Source organism: Somniosus microcephalus, chromosome 1, assembly GCF_052327205.1.
Source record: "Somniosus microcephalus isolate GS21.2 chromosome 1, FLI_Smic_1.0, whole genome shotgun sequence".
NCBI lineage: Eukaryota > Metazoa > Chordata > Chondrichthyes > Squaliformes > Somniosidae > Somniosus > Somniosus microcephalus.
The window spans coordinates 59,890,849-59,903,085 of record NC_140987.1 but is presented as its reverse complement, the minus strand read 5'-3'; the positions used below and the strand labels follow the sequence as shown (position 1 = coordinate 59,903,085).

At 45.4% G+C, this 12,237-nt stretch overlaps 1 protein-coding gene across 6 annotated transcripts in view; it reads right to left on the bottom strand.

Moving 5' to 3' along the window:
- The window catches only part of LOC147124116 (homer protein homolog 1-like), a 147,856-nt gene that overhangs the window by 82,683 nt on the left and 52,936 nt on the right, over positions 1 to 12,237 (bottom strand). The gene's annotated exons all lie outside the window — the stretch shown is intronic.

Here is a 12,237-nt window from a genome sequence, read left to right as displayed (position 1 = left end):
CCCACTATCAACATCCTGGGGGGTCACCATTAACCAGAAACTTAACTGGACCAGCCACATAAATCATCTTAGGCAGTCCCTCGGAACCGAGGATGACTTGCTTCCACATTAAAAATGAGTTCGCACGTGACTGATGAGTCCAATGCGGGACCTACAGTCTCTGTCACAGGTGGGGCAGACGGTGGTTGAAGGGGCAGGTGGGTGGGGTGCTTGGTTTGACGTGCGCTCCTTGTGCTTGGCTTCCGCTTGCTCCCGGCAAAGAGACTCGAGGTGTTCAGCGCCTTCCCGGATGCTTCTCCTCCACTTTGTGCAGTCTTGGGCCAGGGATTCCCAGGTGTCGGTGGGGACGTTACACTTTTTCCAGGAGGCTTTGAGGGTGTCCTTGAAGCGTTTCCTCTGCCCACTTGGGGCGCTCTTGCCGTGCCGTAGCTCCGAGTAGAGCGCTTGTTTTGGGAGTCTCGTATCGGGCATGCGGACAATGTGACCCGTCCATCGGAGCTGATTGAGCGTGGTCAGAGCTTCGATGCTGGGGATGTTGGCCTGAGCAAGAACACTGATGTTGGTGCGCCTATCCTGCCAATGGATTTGCAGGATCTTGCGGAGGCAGCGTTGGTGGTGCCTCTCCAGTGCTTTGAGGTGCCTGCTGTACATGGTCCATGTCTGAGGCATACAGCAGGGCAGGTATCACTGCTGCTCTGTAGACCATGAGCTTAGTGCCGGGTTTGAGGTCCTGGTCTTCAAACACTCTCTTCCTCAGGTGACTGAAGGCTGCACTGGCACACTGAAAGCTGTGGCAATAAGAGCAGGTCAGAGGCTGGGTATTCTGCAGCGAGTGTCTCACCACCCGACTCCCCAAAACCTTTCCACCATCTACAAGATGCAATGTAGGCACAAGTAAGGAGTGTGATGGAACACTCCACTTGCCTGGATGAGTGCAGCTCCAACAACACTCAAGAAGCTCAACACCATCCAGGACAAAGTGGGGGATTCACCGAGTAACCAGAGCGGGGGATTTGCCGAGTAACCAGAGCAGGGGATTCGCCGAGTATGGTTTAAACAGAATGCTGTGAGTTGGGTGAGGAGTGGAAGGAGGAGCTCCCTTGCTTCACCTTTGTTTTTCCTAACTTTTCACCCTGTAGGAATTGGTTCTTACTTTACACCAAGGAAAGAGTCCGAGAGCGGGAGCAGTCAAAGAACAACTACTGCGAAACCACTAAAGTGACGTCACAACCAGGGAAGAAGCCGATTGGTAAGTAGGACCTGGTGAGTATTTCTACAGTCCAGTCGTTAAAGTAAAAAATAAGGTCTCTAGTTTAGAGTAAGTAGCGTTTAAAAGGAAGTAAGGTCCCTAGTGTATTTAATATTCTTTAATTTAAAAGGAAGTAAAGGACTCCCTTAAGGTAGGACATGGCAGGGCAGCTCGGCAGTGTGGAGTGCTCCTCCTGTGCTATGTAGGAAATCGAGGACACTTTCGGTGTCCAAGGCGAACACATGTGCAGGAAGTGTCTTCGGCTGCAGCTTCTCGAAATCAGTGTTTCGGAGCTGGGGCTGCGGCTGGAGTCACTGTGGAGCATCCGCGAAGCGGAGATCTTCGTGGATAGCACGTTTAACGAGGTGGTCACACCGCAGGTAAAGAGTGCACAGGCAGACAGGAAATGGGTGACTGCCAGACAGGAAGGAAGTGCAGAAGTCCCTTGGGTCCATCTCCCTCCAACAGATTTTCCATTTTGGATACTGATGGAGATGTGGTTTCTCAGGGCAATGCAGCAGGAGCCAAGTCCGTGGCACTACGAGTGGCTCAGCTGCACAGGAGGGGAGGAGAAAAAGAGTGGGAGAGCAATAGTGATAGGGGATTCTATCGTAAGGGGAACAGATAGAAGTTTCTGTGGCCGCAGACGTGACTCCAGGATGGTATGTTGCCTCCCTGGTGCCAGAGTCAAGGATGTCACTGAATGGCCGCAGGGCATTCTGAAGGGGGAGGGCGAACAGTCAGAGGTCGTGGTTCACATTGGTACCAACGACATGGGTAGAAAGAGGGATGAGGTCCTGCAACAAGAATTTAGGGAGCTAGGTAGCAGATTAAAAAGCAGGACCTCAAAAGATTGTAATCTCTGGATTACTCCCAGTGCCACGTGCTAGTGAGTATAGGAATAGGAGGATAGAGCAGATGAATGCGTGGCTAAAGAGTTGGTGCAGGAGGGAGGGCTTTAGTTTCCTGGATCACTGGGTCTGCTTCTGGGGAAGGTGGGACCTGTACAAGTCGGACGGGTTGCACATGAACGGGATGAACATCCTTGCGGGGAGGTTTGCTAGTGCTGTTGGAGGGGGGGGGGGGGGGGGTTTAAAACTAACTTGGCAGGGGGATGGGATACAGAGTGGATCTATAATAGGGGGTGATGCACAGCCAAATAGAGGAAAAAACAAGGCGGCCTGGAAGGCAGAGCAAATATATAACGGCACAAGGGAGTATGGCAAGGCTGGATGGCATTTATTTTAATGCAAGGAGTCTTGCGAGTAAGGCAGATGAATTGAAGGTGTTGAGGAACACATGGGAGTATGATATTGTTGCTATCACAGAGACATGGTTGAGTGAGGGGCAGGACTGGCAGCTCAATATTCCAGGGTATAGAATCTTCAGGCGAGACAGAGGGGGGTGTCGCAATATTAATCAAGGAGTCAATTACTGCTGTAAGGAGGGATGATATCTTAGCAGGTGCCTCTACTGAGGCCATATGGTGAGAGTTAAGGTAGTCATGGAAAAGGACAAAGATGGACCGGAAATAAAGGTTCTAAATTGGGGGGGGGGGGGGGGGGGAAGGCCAATTTTAATATGATAAGGCAGGGTCTGGCCAAAGAGAACTGGGATCAGCTACTTGTAGGAAAATCCACATCAGAGCAGTGGGAGTCATTCAGAAAGGAAAGAAAGAGAGAGAGTACAACAGCAACATGTTCCTGTAAAAGGTCAAGGTGGGACCAACAAGCCCAGGGAACCCTGGATGTCAAGGGATACATAGATACATAGATACATAGAAGATAGGAGCAGGAGTAGGCCATTCGGCCCTTCGTGCCTGCTCCGCCATTTAATGAGATCATGGCTGATCCTTTAATTCAGTATCCCGTCCCCGCCTTCTCTCCGTAACCCTTAACCCCTTTTGCCCGTAGAAATATATCTAATTCCCTCTTAAATATATTTAATGAGCTGGCGTACACTGCCCTCTGTGGCAATGAGTTCCACAGGTTCACCACTCTCTGAGTGAAGAAATTCCCCCTCATCTCTGTCCCAAATGGTTTAGCCCTTATCCTTAAATTATGTCCTCTAGTTCTGTTCTCACCCGCCAAGGGAAACATTCCTTCTGCATCCAGTCTGTCTAGACCTGTCAGAATTTTATACACTTCCATGAGGTCCCCTCTCAATCTTCTAAACTCCAGTGTGTACATCCCTAAACTACATAGTCTCTCCTCATAGGTCATTCCCGCCATTCCTGGTATCAGCCTGGTGAATCGCCGCTGCACCCCCTCCATGGCAAGAACATCCTTCCTCAGATGAGGCGACCAAAACTGCACACAGTACTCGAGGTGTGGCCTCACCAGTGCCCTGTACAGCTGCAGCAAGGCATCCCTGTTCCTGTATTCTAACCCTTTTGCTATGAAGGCCAGCATACCGTTTGCCTTCTTGACCGCCTGTTGCACCTGCATGCTCGCCTTCAGCGACTGGTGCACAAGAACACCCAGGTCTCTCTGTACCTCCCCCTCTCCCAATCTATTGCCATTTAAATAATAATTTGCCCTCCCGTTCCTGCACCCAAGGTGGATAACTTCGCACTTGTCCACATTATAGTGCATCTGCCATTTATCCGCCCAATCGCCCAGTCTGTCCAAATCGCTCTGGAGCTTCCTGGTCTCTTCCTCTGAGCCCACCCCACCTCCTAGTTTAGTGTCGTCTGCAAATTTGGAAATGCTGCATCCGACTCCCTGATCCAGGTCATTAATGTAAATTGTGAACAGCTGGGGGCCCAGGACAGATCCCTGTGGTACCCCACTTGTCACTGCCTGCCATTCAGAAAATGAGCCGTTTATTCCAACTCTCTGTTTTCTATCTGACAGCCAGTTCCCTATCCACGCCAAAACTTTCCCCTTTATCCCATGAGCCTCAATTTTCCATGCTAATCTTTTATGTGGGACCTTATCGAAGGCCTTTTGGAAGTCCAGGTACACCACATCTACTGGCTCTCCCCCATCTATTCTACCAGTTACTCCCTCAAAAAATTCCAATAGATTAGTCAAGCACGATTTACCCTTTGTAAATCCATGTTGACTCTGTCCTATCCTGTCCCCATTTGCTAAGTGCTCCGCTATTTCATCCTTAATGATGGACTCCAGCATTTTGCCCACAACTGATGTAAGGCTTACAGGTCTGTAATTACCTGCTTTTTCCCTACCCCCCTTTTTGAATAGTGGGGTAACGTTAGCTACCCTCCAATCCATCGGCACTGTTCCCGAGTCTAATGAATTCTGAAAAATCATCCTTAGTGCATCCGCTATCTCTAGGGCCACCTCCTTCAGTACCCTAGGATGCATGTTATCAGGCCCTGGGGATTTGTCCACCTTCAATCCCTTTAGCTTCCTTAACACCATATCCTTAGAGATATTGATTTGCGTCAGTTCCTCCTTTGCCAATGTCCCTATTTTTCCCGATATCCCAGGGAGGTTTTTTGTGTCTTCCTTCGTAAAGACTGACCCAAAGTATGCATTTAGTTGATCTGCCATTTCCTTATTTCCCATTATATATTCCCCCGTATCTGACTGCAATGGACCAACTTTGGTTTTCACCAGTCTTTTCCTTTTGATATATTTATAAAAGCTTTTGGAGTTAGTTTTTATATTTTCCCTACCACTGATGTTAGGCTCACTGGCCTGTAATTCCCTGGTTTATCCTTACTACCCTTCTTGAATAATGGTACTACGTTATATACAAGAATGGATTAGGAAAAAAAACCAGAGGCTTTTGGTAGATACTCCCTAGAGGAGTATAGAAAGTGCAGGGGGGTTACTTAAAAAATAAATTAGGAGAGCGAAGAGGGGGCATGAAAAAACACTGGTGGGCAAAATAAAAGGAAAATCCCAAGGTGTTTTATAAGTATATTAAGGGCAAGAGGATAACCAGGGAAAGAGTAAGGCCCATTAGGGACCAAAGTGGCAATCTGTGTGTAGAGCCAGAAGATGCAGGTGAAGTTTTAAATGAATATTTTGCATCTGTGTTCACTATGGAGAAGGACAATATAGGCATAGAAATCAGGCAGGGAAATTGTGATATACTTGACCAAATTAGTATGGAGAAAGAGGAAGTACTAGCGGTTTTAGCAGGCTTAAAAGTGGATAAATCCCCAGGTCCAGATGAGATGTATCCCAGGCTGCTGTGAGGCAAGGTAGGAGATTGCAGGGGCTCCGACACAAAATTTCAGAACCTTTCTGGCCACAGGGGAGGTGCCAGAGGACTGGAGAACAGCTAACGTAGTACCATTATTCAAGAAGGGTAGTAAGGATAAACCAGGGAATTACAGGCCAGTGAGCCTAACATCAGTGGTAGGGAAATTATTGGAAAATATTCTGAGGGACAGAATTAGTCTCCACTTGGAGAGGCAAGGATTAATCAAGGATAGTCAGCATGGCTTTGTCAGGGGGAGATCATGTCTGACCAATTTGGTTGAATTTTGAGGGGGTGACTAGGTGTGTGGGTGAGGTTAGTGCAGTTGATGTAGTCTACATGGACTTCAGTAAGGCTTTTGACAAAGTCCCACATGGGAGACTGGTCAAGAAGGTAAGAGCCCATGGGATCCAGGGCAATTTGGCACATTGGATCCAAAATTGGCTTCATGGCAGGAGGCAGAGAGTGATGGTCGAAGGTTGTTTTTGTGACTGGAAGCCTGTGTCCAGTGGTGTACCACAGGGATCAGTGCTGGGTCCTTTGCCGTTTGTAGTGTGCATTAATGATTTAGATATGAATGTAAAAGGTATGATCAGTAAGTTCGCAGATGACATGAAAATTGGTGGAGTGTTAAATAGCGCGGGGGGAAACCTCAGGCTACAGGACGATATAGACAGGATGGTTAGATGGGCAGAACAGTGGCAAATGGAATTTAACCCTAAAAAGTGAGGTGATGCATTTTGGGAGGACAAACAAGGCAAGGGAATACACAATGAATGGTAGGACCCTAGGAAGGACAGAGGATCAGAGGGACCTTTGTGTGCATGTACATAGATCTGTGAAGGCAGGAGGACAGGTAGATAAGGTGGTTAAAAAGGCATATGGGATACTTGCCTTCATTAACCAAGGCATAGAATATAAGAGCAGGGAGGTTATGATGGAGCTGTACAAAACGCTAGTTAGGCCACAGCTGGAATACTGTGTGCAGTTCTGGTCGCCACACTATAGGAAGGATGTGATTGCATTGGAGAGAGTGCAGAGAAGATTCACCAGGATGTTACCTGGGCTGGAGCGTTTCAGCTATGAAGAGAGACTGGACAGGCTGAGGTTGTTTTCCTTAGAGCAGAGAAGGCTGAGGGGGGACCTGATTGAGGTGTACAAAATTATGAGGGACATAGATAGGGTGGATAGAAAGGAACTTTTCCCCTTAGTAGAGGGGTCAATAACCAGGGGGCATAATTTCAAGATAAGGGGCAAGAGGTTTAGAGGGGATTTGAGGAAAAACATTTTCACCCAGAGTGGTTGGAATCTGGAACTCACTGCCTGAAAGGGTGGTAGAGGCAGGAACCCTCAACATTCAAGAAGCTTTTAGATGAGCACTTGAAACGCCATAGCATGCAAGGTTACGGACCAAGTGCTGGAAAATGGGATTACAATAGACAGGGCTTGATGGCCAGCATGGACATGATGGGCTGAAGGGCCTCTTTCTGTGCTGTATAACTGACTCGATGACTCAAAGCAGCTCGCTTGATTTGCACCCCATCCACCACCTTAAACATTCACTCCCTCCACCACCGGCGTACCATGGCTGCAGTGTGTACCATCTACAAGATGCACTGCAGCAACTTGCCAAGGCTTCTTTGGCAGCACCTTCCAAACCCACGACCTCTTCCACCTAGAAGGACAAGGGCAGCAGGCGCTTGGGAACACCACCACCTCCAAGTTCCCCTCCAAGTCACACACCATCCTGACTTAGAAGTATATAGCCGATCCTTCATTGTCGCTGGGTCAAAATCCTGGAACTCCCTACCTACCAGCACTGTGGGAGTACCATCACCACACGGACTGCAGCAGTTCAAGGCAGTGGCTCATCACCACCTTATCAAGGGCAACTAGGGATGGGCAATAAATGCTGGCATCGCCAGCGACGCCCTGATCCCATAAACGAATAAAAAAAACCATGGTCTCTCTGTTCCTGCACCCTCTTTAAAACTGTACCATTTAGTTCATATTGCCTCTCCTCATTCTTCCTATCAAAATGCATTACTTCACACTTCTCTGCGTTAAATTTTATCTGCCATGTATCTGCCCATTTCACCAGTCTGTCTACGTCCTCCTCATTGTTCACTACATTTCTGTGTTTTTGTCATCTGCAAACTTTGAAATTATGCTCTGTATACCAAAGTCCAGGTCATCAATATACAGTACATCAAAAAGAGCAGTGGTCCCACCACTGACCCCTGGGGAGATACCACTGCACACTTCCCTCCAGATTGTAAAACAACCATTCCCCACTACTCCCTGCTTTCTGTCCAGTTAAGGTGGTGGATGGGGTGCAAATCAAGCGGGCTGCTTTGAGCCAATTTTATATCCATGCAGCCACTACCCCTTTAATCCCATGGGCTTCAATTTTGCCAATGTCTATTATGTGGTACTTTGTCAATTGCCTTTTGAAAGTCTGTAGGCACAACATCAACTGCACTACCTTCATCAGTCCTCTCCATTACTTCAAAGAACGCAAGTTAGTCAAACACAATTTGCCTTTAACAAATCCATGCTGACTTATTCATAAGCCGATACTGCAAGTGGCAATTAATTTTGTCTCAGATTATTGTCTCAAAGTTTCCCCACCACCAATTGTAGGCTGACTGGCGTGTAATTGCTGGATTTATCCTCTCTCCCCCCCCCCCACAACAGGGGTGTAGCATTTGCAATCCTCCAGTCCTCTGGTACCACCCTCACATCAAAAGGAGGACTGTGGCCAGAGCCTCTACAATTTCCACCTTTACTTCCCTCAGAATCCTAAAATGCAATTTTCTGCACAAGGTGACTTTTCTACTTTGAGCACTGCCAACTTTAAGTACCACCTCTATCTATTTTTATCCTATCTAATATCACTACTACCTCTTCCTTTACTGAGATATTGGCAGCAGCATCTTCTCAAATGAAAAGAGATGCAAAGTACTCATTTAACACCTCAGCCATGCCCTCTGCCTCCACAAGAACTACTCCTTTGTGGTCCCTAATTGGCTCCACCCTTCCACTATTCATATGATAGAGTTTTGGGTTCCCTTTTATGTTAGCCGCTAATCTATTCTAATATACTCTCTTTGCCCCTTCTTTAGATATCCTCTGCACTCTCTGTATTCAGCTTGGTTCTCTACTGTATTATGAACCTTACATTTGACACAAGCCTCCTTTTACAGTTTAATTTTAATCTCTATCTTTAGTCATCCAGGGAGCTCTAACTTTGGATGCCCTTCCTTTCCCTCATGAGAACGTATCTACTCTGTACCTAAACCATCTCCTCTTTGAAGGCCTCCCATTATTTGTCACTTTCAAAACAAAATCAAATACATTTTAGATTTAGCTATTGATTTAAGCTTTCTAGGTCCCTACTTTCAGAAAAAGTTATTTGAAATTCAGCAGAAAATGGGAAATGTGTTGATTGCTGAAACAGGTGGAAAGTGATTCTACTGCCCACAGGAGCAGGTGATTGGGATCCTGTACTCATCCCAAGCAGGTTTTGCAACTAAATGTGCTTAGAATGACCATCTCCTGATATCGATGCATCTGGGTGATCCACCACAAAGCCACATTACAACAATGCAGTACTCCATTAAACAGGTCACATATGATGCAACCTCAATTGGATGCATTAAACAGGGAAGGAGGGTAAATTTCTCCTCAACTGGTTCATCTTTACATCGCTAGACCCATTCAAGTTTATCCAGCTTTTACGGCTACACTATTATGAATTTACTATTACAGCCCTATAGAAGGTGAAATTACTTTTAAACTCAAATGCCAGCTTATATCATAGCACTATTTTTGTATGGGTCAAAGTGTAATACATACTAGGTTCAACAAAATACTTGCGACAACTTTGTACTTGTTCTATGTATAGATGAGTTTAGCGGACATGAAGCAGACCACCTTCTGGTCCTATCGCAGAAACAACAGTTTTGGGAGATATTATCCATTTCAGTAGATTAGTTGGGCAATGAAAATCCACGTGTAGTGCAAGATGGTTATATCTAGTATAAAGTCAGAGCATATCCAGCAATTTGCATGAACATCGTCCTTGGGAAAAGTAGTTAGCCATATTGCCCAAAGGTTATGCTCGATGTACATTGGGATTTATGGTCTGAAGATGGGCATCACTATGTGTGGTGAGTGGTGATCAGGGAGAGACAGTAGCAAAACTTACACAAACAAGTCCTTTAGTACATGTCTCACATTTTAAGCAAAATATTTTACACCCCGGATCAAAACAAAGTACATCTAAAACTATCACACAAAAAGGCTCAAAAAGGCTGGTATAGGAAGTCCATTTCACTGCCCAGAAAGATTTGAAAAGGAGCACCAAAAAAGGGCAAATGTTACTGATACTATTAGCATTTCTCTACACCCAATCTCATTCTTAACTGCTTGCCTGATGTCTGTGCAATGCCTTTTGAGTGCTGGGAGGTGAAGGGGAGGAGGAGGTTTATTGCACCAAGGCAAGATAAAAGTTGACGAGAAAGACTATCTCTGAAGCAGCACACGGGAGATCATCTTGTATTAGCATTTAAACAAAGGAACTTTGTATTCATCTCTATGTTGAGATTTTAAGTACTTAAGACTGGATAGTTAGATCCTTATACAAAAGCATGCCCTAGATCCATTCTCCCAGACATACCTCCCAAATTATCTACAGAAGCTCTTTGAATTACTCCTTCACAATGAGCATTTGCCTTGCTGGGTCCGCTCAAGGCTGTTGACCTGCAACTTCACAGGTTGCATGCCCCAACTTTGCTGATGGGGAAGATCCATACAGAGCAGTCAGGCAGAAATGGAGTATATTAGGTAGAGCTGGGCTTACTTGGACTGACCAATGCTGCCAGCAGCAGACAGTTAGGGGGACTGGACCCATCCAGGGTTCCATGAAATTGCACAGGCTGCACAGCCCCTGACGATGAGTTTTTTTGACCCAAATCCCAGAATTGATTTACTGCAATAAGAAAAAATTCCTCTTGAGAGGCACAGAACTGATTTTTCTTGTCCTGGGGAAGACACTCAACTAGCTCCTGCATTTCTAGGGGAATAAAAGCTTCTTTAGTAGAAATACTTGATTATCCCAAAAGTGCCACTCACCAGCCAAGCTACTAACAGCATACCATCAACAGCTTTATGCCCATTATTCTGTATGCAGTGGAGATGACATTTATACTGAATCCATTCTGTACATGTTTGCTATTTTAATCAAATGTAAAACATTACCATTACATTCCAAAAAACACAAGTGCAAGTAATCTGAAGTGTACACTGTTCAAATCTAAACTTCGGCTTGTATTATCAAGACACTTCATGTCAAGGTATACCAGATTAATCTTTCAATGAGGTTTAGAAGCAGCACCCAACTAATCTGATCAAAACATTGAGTGCATAAGGGAAGACTGCCAATGGCCACTGTCCCGAAAACTCACTGTTCAGACAGTTTATGAACCAGTTGATTCAAAAAGAAAGTGCGTGACTTAGCCATTCTTAATTGTACCATGCAAGAATCAGAAGGGGGTCATTTTAATTAAAGTATCAGATATAGCATCAATTTTTCTTAAAGAAAGACTTGCATTTATATAGCGCCTTTCATGACCTCAGGGCATCCCAAAGCACTTTACAGCCAATGAAGTACTTTTGAAGTGTAGTTACGGTTGTAATGTAGGAAAGGCGGCAGCCAATTTACGCACAGCAAGCTTCGACAAACAGCAATGTAATAATGACCAGATAATCTGTTTTAATGATGCTGATGGAGGGATAAATATTGGCCAGTGCACCAGAGGTAACTCCCCTGCTCTTCTTCGAAATAGTGTCATGGGACACCTGACAGCGCAGATGGGGCCTCAGTATAACGTCTCATCCGAAAGATGGCATCTCCGACAGTGCAGCACTCCCTCAGTACTGTACTGGAGTGTCAGCCTAGATTTTTGTGCTCAAGTCTCTGGTGTTGCATTTAAATGCCAGATATAGGTGTACTAAAGAATATTTACCTATAATCTTAAGGATCAGATGTTTAGATGGATTTAGAGCTGGCTTGGCAACAAGATAGAAGGTGGTGTAAATGCAAAATGCTCTGACTGGAAAAAAAAAGTCACCAGTAAAGTTTCACAGGAAGTGGTTATGGGAACCCTGCTACTACTAATATTAATGAAGAATATGGCACAGTGGATCTGCAATAGCATTATTAAATTTACTTTTGACACAAAGCAGGTAAAGAGTAGAAAAAGTGTGATTAACTGTCCTCAGATATACTTGGATCAATTAAGTAGGTAGGCGGAGATATGGCAGATGGATTTTAATATGGATAAATATAGGGTAACACATATTGGCAAAGGCAACAGTAAATGTGTAATATGAAAAGCTCCTATTTTAGTAGGACAATGGAAAATATAGGGTGTGACAAGCCTAACTCCACTGTTATCACTTTATGATGGAGACAACACCAACATTTCAGTAAGGAGTTAGCTAACAAAAAACAAAATAATAGATTTAAAAATCAATGGAATCAAATCAAAACAAAAATGCCATGCGGGTCCCAGAAAGCACCTCAGCAAACTGGACACCGCATGTTGGTGCTCAAGGGTAATCTAGGCATTAACTATGGCTCGAAAGGTGCGTAAGAGTTGGAGGAAGCCTGCCAGACAATCCTACATATCCTGCACCTGTGGATGATGGACTTGGACAAACGCAGGAATAAAGCTACTAGGAGATCTTTGAATTTCCTTGTCTTGCTCCCAGGGTGACCAAAAAGATAGCAGGGTCGAGGAAAACGT